At 39.0% G+C, this 19,204-nt stretch overlaps 1 long non-coding RNA gene across 1 annotated transcript in view; it reads right to left on the minus strand.

Annotated features, from left to right (window-relative positions):
• Positions 1-19,204, minus strand: part of LOC131748069 (uncharacterized) — a 75,428-nt gene that overhangs the window by 41,179 nt on the left and 15,045 nt on the right. Inside the window, exons 4-7 of the long non-coding RNA XR_010838713.1 lie at positions 14,369-14,481; positions 13,410-13,573; positions 10,622-10,683; positions 9,502-9,612 (exon numbers count right to left, since the gene is read on the minus strand). This is a non-coding gene — a long non-coding RNA (uncharacterized lncRNA). The remainder of the gene's footprint in view (positions 1-9,501; positions 9,613-10,621; positions 10,684-13,409; positions 13,574-14,368; positions 14,482-19,204) is intronic.

A 19,204-nucleotide genomic window follows, 5' to 3' on the forward strand; every position in this document is an offset into this window, starting at 1 on the left:
AACGCACCAACATTCGAATTATAGGAGTCCCAGAAGAAGAAGGGAGAAAGAAAGGGACTGAGAAAATATTTGAAGAGATTACAGTTGAAAACTTCCCTAATATGGGAAAGGAAATAGTCAATCAAGTCCAGGAAGCACAAAGAGTCCCATACAGGATAAATCCAAGGAGAAACACGCCAAGACACATATTAATCAAACTATCAAAAATTAAATACAAAGAAAACATATTAAAAGCAGCAAGGGACGGGCTTCCCTGGTGGCACAGTGGTTGAGAGTCTGCCTGCCGATGTAGGGGACACAGGTTCGTGCCCCGGTCCGGGAAGATCGCACATGCCACGGAGCGGCTGGGCTCATGAGCCATGGCCGCTGAGCCTGCGCGTCTGGAGCCTGTGCTCCGCATTGGGGGAGGCCACAACAGCTAGAGGCCTGCATACCACACACACACAAAAAAAGCAGCAAGGGAAAAACAACAAATAAAACACAAGGGAATGCCCATAAGATTAACAGCTTATCTTTCAGCAGAAACTCTCCAAGCCAGAAGGGAGTGGCAGGACATATTTAAAGTATTGAAAGAGAAAAACCTACAACCAAGATTACTCTATCCAGCAAGGATCTCATTCAGATTCAATGCAAAAAGTAAAACCTTAACAGACAAGCAAAAGCTGAGAGAGTTCAGCACAACCAAACCAACTTTACAACAAATGCTAAAGGAACTTTTTCTAGGCAAGAAACACAAGAGAAGGAAAAGACCTACAAGAACAAACCTGAAACAATTAAGTAAATGGTAATACGAACATACATATCGATAATTACCTTAAAGGTAAATGGATTAAATGCTCCCACCAAAAGACACAGACTGGCCAAATGGATACAAAAACAAGACCCATATATGTGCTGTCTACAAGAGACCCACTTCAGACCTAGGGACACATACAGGCTGAAAGTGAGGGGATGGAAAAAGATATTCCATGCAAATGGAAAGCAGAAGAAAGCTGGAGTAGCAATTCTCATATCAGACAAAATAGACTTTAAAATAAAAACTATTACAAGAGACAAAGAAGGACACTACATAATAATCAAGGGATTGATCCATGAAGAAGATTTAACAATTGTAAATATTTATGCACCCAAAATAGGAACACCTCAATACATAAGGCAAATACTAACAGCCATAAAAGGGGAAATCGACAGTAACACAATCATAGTAGGGGACTTTAACACCCCACTGTCACCAATGGACAGATCATCCAAAATGAAAATAAATAAGGAAACACAAGCTGTAAATGATACATTACTCAAGATGGACTTAATTGATATTTATAAGACATTCCATCCACAAACAACAGAATACACATTTTTTTCAAGTGCTCATGGAACATTCTCCATGATAGATCATACCTTGGGTCACAAATCTAGCCTTGGTAAATTTAAGGAAATTGAAATCGTAACAAGTATCTTTTCCGACCACAATGCTATGAGATTAGATATCAGTTACAGGAAAAGATCTGTAAAAAATACAAACACAAGTAGGCAAAACAATACACTACTTAATAACGAAGTGATCACTGAAGAAATCAAGGAGGAAATAAAAAAAATACTTAGAAACAAATGACAATGGAGACATGACGACCCAAAACCCATGGGATGCAGCAAAAGTAGTTCTAAGAGGGAAGTTTATAGCAATACAATCCTACCTTAAGAAACATCTTGAATAAAAAACCTAACCTTGCACCTAAAGCAATTAGAGAAAGAAGAACAAAAAACGCCCAAATTTAGCAGAAGAAAAGAAATCATAAAGATCAGATCAGAAATTAATGAAAAAGAAATGAAGGAAACGACAGCAAAGATCAATAAAACTAAAAGCTGGTTCTTGGAGAAGATAAACAAAATTGATAAACCATTAGCCAGACTCATCAAGAAAAAAAGGGAGAAGACGCAAATCAATAGAATTAGAAATAAAAAAGGAGACGTGACAACTGACACAGCAGAAATACAAAAGATTATTAGAGGTTACTGCAAGCAACTGTATGTAAATAATATGGACAACCTGGAAGAAACAGACACATTGTTAGAAATGCACAACCTTCAGACACTGGACCTGGAAGAAACAGAAAATATGAATAGACCAATCACAAGCACTGAAATTGAAACTGTGATTCAAAATCTTCCAATAAACAAAAGCCCAGGACCAGATGGCTTCACAGGCAAATTCTATCAAACATTTAGAGAAGAGCTAACACCTATCCTTCTCAAACTCTTCCAAAAGATAGCAGAGGGAGGAACACTCCCAAACTCATTCTATGAGGCCACCATCACCCTGACACCAAAACCAGACAAAGACGTCACAAAGAAAGAAAACTACAGCCCAATATCACTGACGAACATAGATGCAAAAATCCTCAACAGAATACTAGCAAACAGATTCCAACAGAACATTAAAAGGATCATACACCATGATCAAGTGGGGTTTATTCCAGGAATGCAAGGATTCTTCAATATACGCAAATCAATCAACGTGATACACCATATCAACAAACTGAAGGAGAAAAACCATATGATCATCTCAATAGATGCAGAGAAAGCTTTTGACAAAATTCAACACCCATTTATGATAAAAACCCTGCAGAAAGTAGGCATAGAGGGAACATTCCTCAACATAATAAAGGCCATATATGACAAACCCACAGCCAGCATCGTTCTCAATGGTGAAAAACTGAAACCATTTCCACTAAGATAAGGAACAAGACAGGTTGCCCACTCTCACCACTCTTATTCAACATCGTTTTGGAAGTTATAGCCACAGCAATCAGAGAAGAAAAAGAAATAAAAGGAATCCAAATCGGAAAAGAAGAAGTAAAGCTGTCACTGTTTGCAGATGACATGATACTATACATAGAGAATCCTAAGGATGCCACCAGAAAACTACTAGAGTTAATCAATGAATTTGGTAAAGTAGCAGGATACAAAATTAATGCTCAGAAATCTCTGGCATTCTTATACACTAATGATGAAAAATCTGAGAGGGAAATTAAGAAAACACTCCCATTTACCATTGCTACAAAAATAATAAAATATCTAGGAATAAATCTACCTAAGGAGACAAAAGACCTGTATGCAGAAAACTATAAGACACTGATTAAAGAAATTAAAGATGACACATATAGATGGAGCGATATACCATGTTCTTGGGTGGAAGAATCAACATTGTGAAAATGACTCTATTACCCAAAGCAGTCTACAGATTCAATGCAATCCCTATCAAACTACCACTGGCATTTTTTACAGAACTAGAACAAAAAATTTCACAATTTGTATGGAAACACAAAAGACCCCGAATAGCCAAAGCAATCTTGAGAAAGAAAAACGGAGCTGGAGGAATCAGGCTCCCAGACTTCAGACTAAACTACAAAGCTACAGTAATCAAGACAGTATGGTACTGGCACAAAAACAGAAATATAGATCAATGGAACAGGATAGAAAGCCCAGAGATAAACCCACACACATATGGTCACCTTATCTTTGATAAAGGAGGGAAGGAAACACAGTGGAGAAAGGACAGCCTCTTCAATAAGTGGTGCTGGGAAAACTGGACAGCTACCTTTAGAAGTATGAAATTAGAACACTCCCTAACACCATACACGAAAATAAACTCAAAATGGGTTAAAGACCTAAATGTAAGGCCAGACACTATCAAACTCTTAGAGGAAAACATAGGCAGAGCACTCTATGACATCAATCACAGCAAGATCCTTTTTGACCCAACTCCTAGAGAAATGGAGATTAAAACAAAAATTAAAAAATGGGTCCTAATGACACTTAAATCTTTTACACAGCAAAGGTAACCATAATCAAGATGCAAAGACAACCCTCAGAATGGGAGAAAATATTTGCAAATGAAGCAACTGACAAAGGATTAATCTCCAAAATTTATAAGCAACTCATGCAGCTCAATAACAAAAGAAAAAACAACCGAATCCAAAAATGGGCAGAAGGCCTAAACACATTTCTCCACAGAAGATATACAGATTGCCAACAAACACATGAAAGAATGCTCAACATCATTAATCATTAGAGAAATGCAAATCAAAACTACAATGAGATATCATCTTACACCGGTCAGAATGGCCATCATCAAAAACTCTAGTAACAATAAAACCAGGAAAGGGTGTGGAGAAAAGGGAATACTCTTGCACTGCTGGTGGAAATGTACATTGATACAGCTACTATGGAGGACAGTATGGAGGTTCCTTAAAAAACTACATACAGAAGTTCCATATGACCCAGCAATCCCACTACTGGGCATATACCCTGTGAAAACCATAATTCAAAAAGAGTCATGTACCAAAATGTTCATTGCAGCTCTATTTACAATAGCTAGGACATGGAAGGAACCTAAGTGTCCATCAACAGATGAATGGATAAAGAAGATGTGGCACATACATACAATGGAATATTATTGAGCCAGAAAAAGAAATGAAACTGAGTTATTTGTAATGAGGTGGATAGACCTGGAGTCTGTCATACAGAGTGAAGTAAGTCAAGGAGAGAAACAAATACTGTATGCTAAGACACATATATGGAATCTAAGAAAAAAAATGTCATGAAGAGACTAGGGTAGGATGGGAATAAAACACAGACCTACTAGAGCATGTACTTTAGGACATGGGGAGGGGGAAGGGTAAGCTGTGACGAAGTGAGAGAGTGGCTTGGACATATACACACTACCAAACGTAGGGTGGATAGCTAGTGGGAAGCAGCCGCATGGCACAGGGCGATAAGCTAGGTGGTTTGTGACCACCTAGAGGGGTGGGATAGGGAGGGTGGGAGGGAGGGAGACACAAGAGGGAAGAGATATGGGAACATATGTATATGTATAACTGATTCACTTTGTTGTAAAGCAGCAACTAACACACCATTATAAAACAGTTATACTCCAATAAAGATGTTAAAAAAACGATAAAAATAAAGATGATTTTCCAGCTTCCCTGGTGGCGCAGTGGTTAAGAATCCCCCTGCCATTGCAGGGGACATGGGTTCGAGCCCTGGTCCAGGAAGATCCCACATGCCATGGAGCAACTACACCAATGGGCCACAACTACTGAGCCTGTGCTCTAGAGCCTGCAGGCCACAACTACTGAAGCCCACATGCCTAGAGCCCATACTCCGCAACAAGAGAAGGCACCGCAATGAGAACCCTGTGCACCACAATGAAAAGTAGCCCCTGCTTGTCGCAACTAAAGAAAACCCGCGGGCAGCAACGAAGACCCAACACAGCCAAAACTAAATAAAAGAAAATAAATTAATTTTTAAATAAATAAATAAAGATGATTTTCACCAAAAAAAAACTCAGAATGGATTAAAGACCTAAATGTAAGGCCAGACACTCTAAAACTCTTAGAGGAAAACATAGGCAGAACACTCTATGACATGATTCACAGCAAGATCCTTTTAGACCCACCTCTTAGAGAAATGGAAATAAAAACAAAAATAAACAAGTGGGACCTAATGAAACGTAAATGCTTTTGCACAGCAAAGGAAACCATAAACAAGATGAAAAGACAACCCTCAGAATAGGAGAAAATATTTGCAAATGAAGCAACTGACAAAGGATTAAACTCCAAAATATACAAGCAGCTCATGTAGCTCCATATCAAAAAATCAATCAACCCAATCCAAAAATGGGCAAAAGACCTAAATAGACATTTCTCCAAAGAAGATATACAGATTGCCAACAAACACATGAAAGGGTGCTCAACATCTCAACATCACTAATCATTAGAGGAATGCAAATCAAAACTAAAATGAGGTATCATCTGACACCAGTCGGAATGGCCATCATCAAAAAGTCCAGATACATATATTATGAAATATCCACACAATGTAATACTATACTATACACTAATGAGAATGAATGATCTACAACTCTAGATGACAGTAACGTAAATCACTCATACATACATCATGTTGATTAAAAGGAACCATACTCAAGAGCACATACTGCATATTTCCAGGAATTTTTCCTCTGGCCTCACCTATCAGACCATCCTGGCCTCCCAACCAGTGGAGCCTAGAGCACAGAGAAATGTGGTTCCCATGTAAAAAGCACCTTGAGTTCATAAAAGGGAAAATAATTCATAATGGAAGTCCAAGTAATTATTTTAACATCCAAGTTGTCTAATGCATAGGAACTATAATTATTATTCCCTTTTTCCATTTGTTTCTATAATTATTGCCCTTGACAAAAGACGCAAATAGACATTTCTCCAAAGAAGACATACAGATGGCCAAATAGCACATGAAAAGATGCTCAACATTGCTAATTATTAGGGAAATGTAAATCGAAAGTACAATGAAATATCACCTCACTCTGGTAAGAATGGCCATCATTAAAAAGTCTACAAATAATAAATGCTGCAGAAGGTGTGGAGAAAAAGGAACCCTCCTACACTCTTGGTGGGAATGTAAATTGGTGCAGCCACTATGGAAAACAGTATGGAGCTTCCTTAAAAAACTAAAAATAAAGCTACCATATGATCCAGCAATCCCACTCCTGGGCATATATCCAGAGAAAACCATAATTCGAAAAGATACATGCACCCCTATGTCTATTGCAGCACTATATTCAATAGCCAGGACATGGAAGCAACCTAAATGCCCATCGACTGATGAATGGATAAAGAAGACGTGGTACATATATACAATGGAATACTACTCAGCCATAATAAAGAATGAAAAAATGCCATTTGCAGCAACATGGATGCAACTAGAGATTATCATATTAAGTGAAGTAAGTCAGAAAGAAAAAGACAAATACTGTATGACATCACTTATATGTGGAATCTAAAATATAATATAAATGAACTTATTTACAAAACAGAAATAGACTCACAGACAGAAAACAAACTTATGGTTACCAAAGGGGATGTTGGGGGAGAGAGATAAACTAGGAGTTTGGGATTAACAGATAAAAACTAGTGTATATAAAATAGATAAACAGCAAGGTCTTACTATATAGCACTGGGAACTATATTCAATATCTTATAATACACCATAATGGAAAATAATATGGAAACAAATATATACATATATATGCATAAAACTGAATCACTTTGCTTATACCAAAACAAACACAACATTGTAAATCAACTATACTTCAATAAAAATTTAAAAATGATAATTATTGCCCTTGAAAAACATTCTCTCCTTGACCAAACACTAGTTACACTCCTCTTAGCTCTCTTTTGAACCAGGCTTCAACCTGGCCAATAGTCTTGAACAAAACACTAACGTAGTTTCTAACAGCTCAAGCCTGCATCCCTAAGATGACCCTAAGTTCCCTTAAAGTGATTGTCTGAGAACACTCAAGTCTTCTAGGACAATTTACTATTTGTTCCTGCTAACACATGAGGAGAGGACCTTCTCTCCCAGACTCTGTAGGAGGGTAGAAATCTAACCTGAATTCAAGTGCCAGTTAGAAACCCAAATGGGTTTCACATGGATGAACACCCCTTTCCTGCTTTTTGTAATTTTTACTTCCCTGGCTGTACTGCCCCTACTTACCCCCTCCCTTTTCCCTCATGCTCACTTTGAAAAGCCTAGTCACCTCTGTACAAATTGAAGTTGGGGTCAGTTCACGCTGGACTCTTTTCCCTGTCATAATAGTATATTACTGATTAAAATATGTCCTTACCACTTTAACTAGGGTCTGGCTTTGTTCATCTTAGACTTTTTTTTTTCTATAATCATTACTTTTTTATTAAATAAATACCATCTGGTACATGGCAAAATGACTAATGAAGCATAGTTTCCACCCAAAGAGATATGGATTGCCCTAACCTAACATCACCCATCGTGGGCTGACATAGTTCAACAAATGTCTCTTTCTTCTTCCTAGGTGTATTGGTTAGGAGTGTGTTCTATGGAGACAGACTAGGTCCAAACCGTCCTTCTGCCACTTATAAACTGTGTGAGTTGGAATACTCTTACTTCACCTTAGAGTCACTCAATTGCCTTATATATAAAATTGGGATTGTGCAATACTTACTGTAGAAGACGAAACGTTTCTAAACAAATATGGCTTTGTGTTTTGGTCTTTACAAGGATAAATGGTCCTGAATACCAATATTTTAAAACTTCTACTGCAGAGATATTGGGATACCTGGCTCTCTGATCTTGGGAGATTGAAAGAACCACTCTGCGCTTCAGTTACCGCTTCTGTAAAAGGGGGAAAACAACCATCCCTACGTCATGGGCTGCTGCTTTGAGAACTGAGTTAATACATAACCATTAGAACAGTGCTAAGCACACAATAACAGCTCACTAAATGCTAGCTGCTTTAAACAAATACTGACAATATGATATTTTTATAGTTTTATAGTTTACACATGTTTAATAAAGCTTAATAGTCTTACAACTGAATCCTATTCATCAAATGTTAGATTTTGTATATCATTAACTTTCACTGTTAACCACTGTTGGATACCTAATTATGAGAACATCTCAAAGTACTTGGAACAACTGATTTCAGGAAATACACCACCATTTCTGCACATGGCCAAACATAAAGCTGAGGCCCCGTGCAGGATCCTGTCTTATCCTCACATACCTCCCGTGCACACCCACTGCAGGTCCCTCCAGCCCTACCTCCAACACGCCCTGTCCAGGCCACCCATCCTCTGCACACTGCTGCAGCTCAGGGCCGATACACCCTCGTCTCTCCCCTGGACCCTGCAAATTCTCCTAATGATAATCCCCATAGCTATCCTGTCCCTGTCCAGTCCATTCCCCACACAGTGGCCAGAGTCACCTTGTGAGCACGTGAATCAGAGCATGTCACTAGGGACCTTGCCTGTCTTGTTCTCTGTGCTGTGTCCCTGGTGCCTAGTTCAGTGCTTCACATATAAATCTCTGAATAAATATTACTTACATGAAGGAACTGTCACCTATTTGACATATAAGAGCAGAGACAAATATTTAAGACTGAGGTACAGGAGAAGTTGACAAGGAAATTAGACGTTAAAGGATTCAAAATTTTAAGAAGTGTTTGTTGCAAATCTACAGCAGAGCTGTTTAAAATGGGATGAATACCAGAAACACTGGAGATGTTACTCAAAATGTAGACACCTCACATTCTACCTCCCTGGTTTTGATTCAGCAGACCTGGGGTGGACCCAGGAATCTGGGATTTTTAACAAGACCCTAAGTGAGTTTTGGGGTCTTGAAGTGCTTTGAGGATCCTACTTGGAGAAATCCTGACCCAAACAGCTAACAATTGTGTAGCATTAATTTAATGCCTACCATACAGAGTTCTATGATATCTGGGGTGTATCTGTTAATGTTATTACTTGAAAGTACACTGGTCCTTCCCTCCCACCTATGAGGACAGATTGCTTTCCCACATGGGCTCATACCTAAAGCCCACAATACTCCTGGGTGGTCAGAAACATTGAGTACTGTTATCCTGATGTATAGAAGACAATGGAGGGAAGGGTGGTGTCTTACCTTACACTCTTGTTCCAGGAACCTGTCTAGTAGACTCGACATTACACTTGGTTCTTCTCTATTGGATCCTGCTCCTGGGACTCGAAGTCCACACTCTTCTATGATGTTCCACTGTAAGGAGACAAGACAGCACATGGAATAGAGAGGAAATAGAGATGAAGGGAAAGTACATAAAACACAGGGGAAGAGGTGAGGATGTTCTGCCTGCCCCCTCTCAGTTCACTGGAAGCTGTGCAGTGGTGCTTTTCCTCTTCCCCAGCTCCATCACACAGCCCCCTCTGCACACACAGCAGTGACACTGAAGCTCACACGTCATGGACATGTGTGCTTATCCCTGCTTGTGTTACATGTCCAAGTACTCTCCCTGGAGGTCATGCTACTATGGTAATGCCAGAGGCATCACATTGACAGAATGAAGTAAGCAAAGTTGGAATGGGGAACTAACTGCTGAGGGCCTAATAGGTGCCACGCACTGAAGGCTGTAATTATCAGACTTTTTCTCTTTAGTTCCTCAAAGGGATTTTCTGAGGTGGGGATCATAATTTTCTTTCTACACATTAGGAGATACTCGGGTTTAGAGAACAAAGTACATGTTCAAAGAATTCTAAGGAGGTGTCAAATAGACACAGAAGCCAACTTAAAGCGGCCTCTGTTGGCCGATTCTGGGACATTTTGAGCATCAAAATAAATATAGCATCAGATGGTAGCCCTCTGAGCAAAATAGGAATCTATGAGTCATACTGATATAAATTTTAAAATAGAGAGAAGAGAAAGCTCTACCTCCAGTCAAATTTCAATGAACAAACTGAAAGGAATGAGCAAATCAGAAAAGCAACACTTGACAACTATCATAGTAATAAATAATTCAGGTTAGAATTATAAAATGATGTTCAATCTGTGCCAAATCCCACAGCAGTCACTGAGTCACCATGGTAACCATGCTGGCCAAGTGAAGCTGGAAAATAAATGAACAACAAACCACTGTGATTTGGTTCCGATTATGTGCTAGGAAGTTAACAGGGCTGACATGACTACAGAATTAATCTCAAATATTCCTTATAATAAAGATTCCTGGCAGTTTCCCCAAAATACATACAAACATACATGCTCATATACATACATGTTCTCTCCTTCTGTCTGTTTCACCACCCGAGAACCCAGGAATTCATTGAGGAGGACTTGCTGGGGGACAGAAAAGAAGAACCCCACAATTAAATTGGTTCAATTCTAACCACACATGAAGTTAAAAGCTACCGTAACTATTTTCTTTTAGTGGCTAATTTTTCTGTAGATGTCATGTGGAATTAGCTCCATGACATTTTTCTGCCTAGTTTCAGCACATTGCCAATAATGTCTAAAAGCTGATATAGAAACACAGTCAAAAGCATGTTATGCATTAAGTAGGTTTTCCACCCTAGGGGTAGCCTGTGCTTTCAACCAAAAAGTTCCTGCAATGGCTATTGTTAAGCATTTGGCTGCAGGCAGTTCAGTGACAATATAGTAATTGGAAACTGTATTTACAAAATAATGCTCTTTATAATAGCATCAAAAAGTGTGAAATACTTATAATCTGTCCACAAATGTGCAAGGCCTGTACTGAACACTACAAACGACTGCTCAGAAAAATTAAAGAAGACTTAAATAAATTGAGAGGCAACTGTCTTGAAGGGTCAGAAGATTCAGTATTGTTAAGATGGCACCTCTCCCCAAATTGATCTATATATTCAATGCAATCCCAATAAAAATCTTAGAAAATATTTTTAAAAGAAATTTATGGGCCAATTCTGAAGTTCATGTGGAAATGGAGAGGCCATGGACTATGAAAAACAACTTTGAAAAAGAAGAATAATGTTGAAGGATGAACACTCCCAGATTTGAAGACTTACTATAAACCTACGGCAATCAAGGCAGTGTGGTATTGGAATCAAGGTAGATAAGTAGATTGAAGGAAAATAATAAAGAGTCCAGAAACAGATGCAAACATACATGGAAAACTGATTTTTGAAAAAGAGGCAAAGGCAATTCAGTGGAGAAATGATAGTCTTATCAACAAACAGTGCTGGGACAAGTGGATATCATATACACGAATATAAACTGTGACCCACATATCACATTATACACAAAAGTCCACTCAAAATGGATCACAGACCCAAATATACCCTAAAGCTATCAACCTTCTAGACAAAATATAGGATAAAAATCCTTGTGACCCTGAGTTAGGTGAAGATTTCATAAATCAGACACCAAAACTATAATCCATAAGTGAACTAATACATAAACTGGACTTCTAAGTTAAAAACTGCCCTTCCTAAGATACTGGTGTGAGAATGAAAAGTCAAGGCACTGAATGGGAGAAAATATGTGCAAATTACATATCTGACAAAGGACCTATATCCAGAATATAGAAAATCTATCAAAAGTAATTTAGGAAAACAAAGACACTATAATAAATAAATGGGGGAAATTTTTGAATATAAATTTCACCAAAGAAGATATAGAATTAGCAAATAAGCACATGAAAATATGCTCAACAACATCATTAGGGAATTGCAAATTAAAACTACAATCTGATACCACTACATCCACATGAGAGTGGCTAAAATTAAAAAGACTGATCATCCCAAGCATTGGCAAGGTTGTGGAGGATGGAACTCTCACACACTTCTGGAGGGAATGAAAAATGGTGCAACCAGTTTGGCAGTTTCTTAACAATGTTAATCTTACATCTACCATATGATCCAGACACTGCACTCTTAAGTATTTACCTGAGAGAAAGTAATCATGTGTCCATGCAAAAACTAATACACAAATATTCACTGGAGGTATAATTAAAAAAACAACAACAAATTTCAAACTAATTGCAGTATATCCATATACTGGGATACTAGTCATCAATAAAAAATAATGAACTATTGATACATGCAACAAAAGGGATAAATCTAAAATAAATAGGCTGAATGAAAGAAGCCAAACCAAAACCAATGAACTAAAAAAAACCTTTATGATTCCATCTGAATAAAACCCCAGGATATGAAAACTAATCTATAGTGAGAGAAGTTCAGGGGTTACCTCGGTACACTGCAGAGGGAGGGGGAGGGAGGCCAGGTAATAAAGAGCTGAAACTGTTATGTACTGGGCAAGTAAACATAACTATATTTAAGAGTATTTGGGCTTCTCTGGTGGCACAGTGGTTAAGAGTCCGCCTGCCGATGCAGGAGACACGGGTTCGTGCCCCGGTCCGGGAAGATCACACATGCCGCAGAGCGGCTGGGCCCGTGAGCCATGGCCGCTGAGCCTACGCGTCCGGAGCGTGTGCTCCGCAATGGGAGAGGCCACAACAGTGAGAGGCCTGCTTACCGCAAAAAAAAAAAAAAAAAAAGTAATTGGTTATTTTAGCAGATTAATAAGACACTCTAAAGTAATTATTTAAAAATATAAATTATTAAAACATATTTTAAACTTACATTTGGAAATTTTCTGCCTTCTTAACTTTTCATTAAGGAATGGATAAAAACGTGGCTTCCAGGGAAGAAACTATATTGCAATCTCAAATCGCTAGGAAGACTTTCTAACCAAATGCATATTTCAACAACCACTTGAGAGAAACATGGGAATCACTGAATAATATTTACCCAGTGAGAACAATTTCGGTATATTTATTCCAAATCCATGTTAAAGATCAAGTTCCTCCCTCAGACTGGACAAATAATTCCTTTCAGACAAAAGAAGACATTTCTAATGGACCTCACAGGCTATTACAAAGCATGCAGCTGCTGATAGAATGGAGTTCCACCTGCTAAAGCTCTTCTTCCATGATAAGATCAAAGTAGCTTCTCTACTTTTAGGCTAGTTTGTGAACCTCACAGGAGCTATTCCACAGTATGCTTTTAACAGATCTGTGAACTCACTTGAGCCAGGCGGCATAACCAAATAAAGATGTGAACTGTTGGGTTCTCCTGAAGACTGCTGCCTTTGAATCTGGAGTAGAAGCTTCAGAAGCCATCAGGACACAGATCCTCAGAAACTGCCCCCTTCAGACACCTGATATGAGCAAGGCCATCGGCATGAGGAGCTGCACAGAGAGAGACAGATCCAGCAATTACCATGCTTTACTGGTGTAACTGTGTGCCCTGCACCGTGCTAAGCACTGGGTTAGTGACAATGACAGTGAAACAACTGGGTAGTGATCCTAACCACCAGAAGGTACAATGAGCTTCCCACCAGGGCCTTTTTCTTCTCCTTTCCTCATATGTCCCCTAAGAACAAAGTGGAAAAGGAATAAGAAGTGGCCTGAATTCATACAGACATTCATGATCCTGCAATAACCACAGGACCATAGGCTTATTCACGTGTTATCGCTAAACGTTCACAGCGATCCTGTGGGGAAAGCATTCTTATCCCCATTTTACAGAGGGGAAAGCTGAGGTTCAGAGAGAGTCGTTACCTGTCTCACCTCCCGCGCCCCTGCCTTTAGAAGGAAAGTGGCGCCAGGACACCCCTGGAGCAGGACACCGCACCCACTGGGGCCAGGAGGAACCCCAATGGCTTTACTTACAAGACAGCGGAGGCACTGAGCCCCAAAGCGGGAAAGAGGTGACTTGGATGTGGATCCCTTTATCTCCCCACACCCCAGGGCGGCCCAGCCCCCACCTCACGGACCCACACTCTCAGCTGAGTCCCAAAAACCTGAAGGCGGGACCTGCTTCTCTCATCAAGCAGCGACCGTCTGTATTAAGAAGTCGTCACGGTCGCCATATTGACGTCAGGTTTCTATGGCAACCGCGAGGCGCAGGCTTGTTTCTCCACACCGGAAATGCCTCTTCACGACCATCCCTCCACACCCTGGATTTCGCCAAAAGCATAGTACCTTTGCTCTTCAGGCTGCCACCGGAGAAATAGAGACTGGGACCCGGGCGGTTGGCGAAATTCTGCCCACGTTGTTGTAACAAGGCATGTGCCTGTCGTCAGGAATTTTGTGTTCTTTAAAATAAGACAGGAGGGAAGTATCAGTATAACAAAACTCAGGGAGGTGTCCTAGGGTTCTTGGAGGTGAACTAGCCCTCGCAGGGTGAACGTGCAAAATCACAGTCCATGCTAAGCAGTTAGCCATCTGTGGCAGAAAACTAAGAGACTGACTGTAATCATGTGACTGAATGATCGAGGAACACACAAAATAAATGACATTTAGGCAATTTGGGAATTATTTAAAGAAAGCAGACCTAGAATATCATAGTTATTTAGCAGGCAGAAACTTAGTCAGTTGGACCATACATTGGTTTGTCCTGGGGAATTCTAATCCTCCATTCCTGTTAACTTCTTCTATATGAAGGGACATCCATGACCAAAACACTTCTAGCCTCTCCATACACTCATTTCTTCTCTATCACAGGAACGACTTACCTGTTTAGTGAAACTGGAAGGAGAAACTAATTGCACAGTCCAGGCCCGCTCCCTTCAAAACTCTTGGTGGTGAATTGCCCTTATGGACCACATGTTCTGCTCTGCCCTCATAGGTGGGTCTTACAATTGGCCCACAGTTCTCTCCCCTTTCTGTGTCTTGCTGGCTCCCAATTATTCCTATGGTCTTCCTCCAAAATGTTTGGGCTTCTAAGGGCTCCCCCACCCCTAATACATCACTGCTCCACATCTGAGCTCTAAACCAATTAAGAAATATGAAAGAAGAATAAGAACAATATATCAACTTTACTCCTTATAAAAGTGATATTGAGAAAGTGGCTTAGATCTACAGGCACCGCATTTCCTATTAATGAACCTAGAATCAGATAGACTTATCCACCCAGCAGTGCTACATTGGAACTGTCACAAAGGTCAAGGACTGCAGTGCATATCTGTTGGCTGTCTGTTGGCTGTCAGCTCAGAGTGCTCTCAGTTCCTAGAGGCAACTCTTATTCCTTGTCATGTGGACCCCTCTGTCTTTGAGTCAGAAACAGCACATTTAATCCTTCTTGTATTTTGAATCTCTGACTTCTCCTCCTGTAAACAGCCAGAGAAAATTATCTGCTTTAAATGGCCTGTCTGACAGACTGGCTGAATGGATACAAAAACAGGACCCATATATATGCTGTCTACAAGAGACCCACTTCAGACCTAGGGACACTTACAGGCTGAAAGTGAGGGGATGGAAAAAGATATTCCATGCAAATGGAAATCAGAAGAAAGCTGGAGTAGCAATGCTCATATCAGACAAAATAGACTTTAAAATAAAAACTATTACAAGAGACAAAGAAGGACACTACATAATGATCAAGGGATCGATCCATGAAGAAGATATAACAATTGTAAATATTTATGCACCCAACATAGGAGCACCTCAATACATAAGGCAAATACTAACAGCCATAAAAGGGGAAATCGACAGTAATACAATCATAGTAGGGGACTTTAACACCCCACTGTCACCAATGGACAGATCATCCAAAATGAAAATAAATAAGGAAACACAAGCTTTAAATGACACATTATACAAGATGGATTTACTTGATATTTATAGGACATTCCATCAAAAAACAACAGAATACACATTTTTCTCAAGTGCCCATGGAACATTCTCCATGATAGATCATACCTTGGGTCACAAATCTAGCCTTGGCAAATTTAAGAAAATTGAAATCGTAACAAGTATCTTTTCTGACCACAACGCTATGAGACTAGATATCAACTACAGGAAAAGATCTGTAAAAAATACAAACACATGGAGGCTAAACAATACACTACTTAATAACGAAGTGATCACTGAAGAAATCAAAGAGAAAATCAAAAAGTACTTAGAAACAAATGACAATGGAGACACGACGACCCAAACCCTATGGGATACAGCAAAAGCAGTTCTAAGAGGGAAGTTTATAGCAATACAATCATACCTTAAGAAACAGGAAGCATCTCGAATAAACAACCTAACTTTGCACCTAAAGCAATTAGAGAAGGAAGAACAAAAAAACCCCAAATTTAGCAGAAGGAAAGAAATCATAAAGATCAGATCAGAAATTAATGAAAAAGAAATGAAGGAAACAATAGCAAAGATCAATAAAAGTAAAAGCTGGTTCTTTGAGAAGATAAATAAAATTGATAAACCATTAGCCAGACTCATCAAAAAAAAAAGGGAGAAGACTCAAATCAATAGAATTAGAAATGAAAAAGGAGATGTAACAACTAACTGCAGAAATACAAAAGCTTATTAGAGATTACTACAAGCAATTCTATGCCAATAAAATGGACAACCTGGAAGAAATGGACAAATTCTTAGAAATGCACAACCTGCCAAGACTGAACCAGGAAGAAATAGAAAATATGAACAGACCAATCACAAGCACTGAAATTGAAACTGTGATTCAAAATCTTCCAACAAACAAAAGCCCAGGACCAGATGGCTTCACAGGCGAATTCTATCAAACATTTAGAGAAGAGCTAACACCTATCCTTCTCAAACTCTTCCAAAAGATAGCAGAGGGAGGAACACTCCCAAACTCATTCTATGAGGCCACCATCACCCTGGTACCAAAACCAGACAAAGACGTCACAAAGAAAGAAAACTATAGGCCAATATCACTGATGAACATAGATGCAAAAATCCTCAACAAAATACTAGCAAACAGAATCCAACAGCACATTAAAAGGATCATACACCATGATCAAGTGGGGTTTATTCCAGGAATGCAAGGATTCTTCAATATACGCAAATCAATCAACGTGATACACCATATCAACAAACTGAAGGAGAAAAACCATATGATCATCTCAATAGATGCAGAGAAAGCTTTTGACAAAATTCAACACCCATTTATGATAAAAACCCTGCAGAAAGTAGGCATAGAGGGAACATTCCTCAATATAATAAAGGCCATATATGACAAACCCACAGCCAGCATTGTTCTCAATGGTGAAAAACTGAAACCATTTCCACTAAGATCAGGAACAAGACAAGGTTGCCCACTCTCACCACTCTTATTCAACCTAGTTTTGGAAGTTCTAGCCACAGCAATTAGAGAAAATAAAGAAATAAAAGGAATCCAAATCGGAAAAGAAGAAGTAAAGCTGTCACTGTTTGCAGATGACATGATACTATACATAGAGAATCCTAAGGATGCTACCAGAAAACTACTAGAACTAATCAATGAATTTGGTAAAGTAGCAGGATACAAAATTAATGCACAGAAATCTCTGGCATTCTTATACACTAATGATGAAAAATCTGAGAGGGAAATTAAGAAAACACTCCCATTTACCATTGCAAGAAAAAGAATAAAATATCTAGGAATAAACCTACCTAAGGAGACAAAAGACTTGTATGCAGAAAACTATAAGACACTGATGAAAGAAATTAAAGATGATACAAATAGGTGGAGAAATATACCATGTTCTTGGATTGGAAGAATCAACATAGTGAAAATGACTCTATTACCCAAAGCAATCTACAGATTCAATGCAATCCCTATCAAATTACCACTGGCATTTTTTACAGAACTAGAACAAAGAACTTCACAATTTGTATGGAAACACAAAAGACCCCGAATAGCCAAAGCAATCTTGAGAACGCAAAATGGAGCTGGAGGAATCAGGCTCCCTGACTTCAGACTATACTACAAGGCCACAGTAATCAAGACAGTATGGTACTGGCACAAAAACAGAAATATAGATCAATGGAACAGGATAGAAAGCCCAGAGATAAACCCACACACATATGGTCACCTTATCTTTGATAAAGGAGGGAAGGAAACACAGTGGAGAAAGGACAGCCTCTTCAATAAGTGGTGCTGGGAAAACTGGACAGCTACCTGTAGAAGTATGAAATTAGAACACTCCCTAACACCATACACAAAAATAAACTCAAAATGGGTTAAAGACCTAAATGTAAGGCCAGACACTATCAAACTCTTTGAGGAAAACATAGGCAGCACACTCTATGACATAAATCACAGCAAGATCCTTTTTGACCCATCTCCTAGAGAAATGGAAATAAAAACAAAAATAAACAAATGGGATCTAATGAAACTTAAAAGCTTTTGCACAGCAAAGGATACCATAAACAAGACCAAAAGACAACCCTGAGAATGGGAGAAAATATTTGCAAATGAAGCAACTGACAAAGGATTAATATCCAAAATTTATAAGCAACTCATTGCAGCTCAATAACAAAAAAACAAACAACACAATCCAAAAATGGGCAGAAGAACTAAATAGACATTTCTCCAAAGAAGATATACAGATAGCCAACAAACAGATGAAAGAATGCTCAACATCATTAATCACTAGAGAAATGCAAATCAAAACTACAATGAGATATCATCTCACACCGGCCAGACTGGCCATCATCAAAAACTCTAGAAACAATAAATGCTGGAGAGGGTGTGGAGAAAAAGGAACACTCTTGCACTGTTGGTGGGAATGTAAAATGATACAGCCACTATGGAGAACAGTATGGAGGTTCCTTAAAAAAACTACAAATAGAACTACCATATGACCCAGCAATCCCACTACTGGGCATATACCCTGAGAAAACCATAATTCAAAAAGAGTCATGTACCAAAATGTTTATTGCAGCTCTATTTACGATATCCAGGACATGGAAGCAACCTAAGTGTCCATCAACAGATGAATGGATAAGGAAGATGTGGCACATATATACAATGGAATATTACTCAGCCATAAAAAGAAATGAAACTGAGTTATTTGTAATGAGGTGGAT

Source organism: Kogia breviceps, chromosome X (genome assembly GCF_026419965.1).
Source record: "Kogia breviceps isolate mKogBre1 chromosome X, mKogBre1 haplotype 1, whole genome shotgun sequence".
Lineage (NCBI taxonomy): Eukaryota > Metazoa > Chordata > Mammalia > Artiodactyla > Physeteridae > Kogia > Kogia breviceps.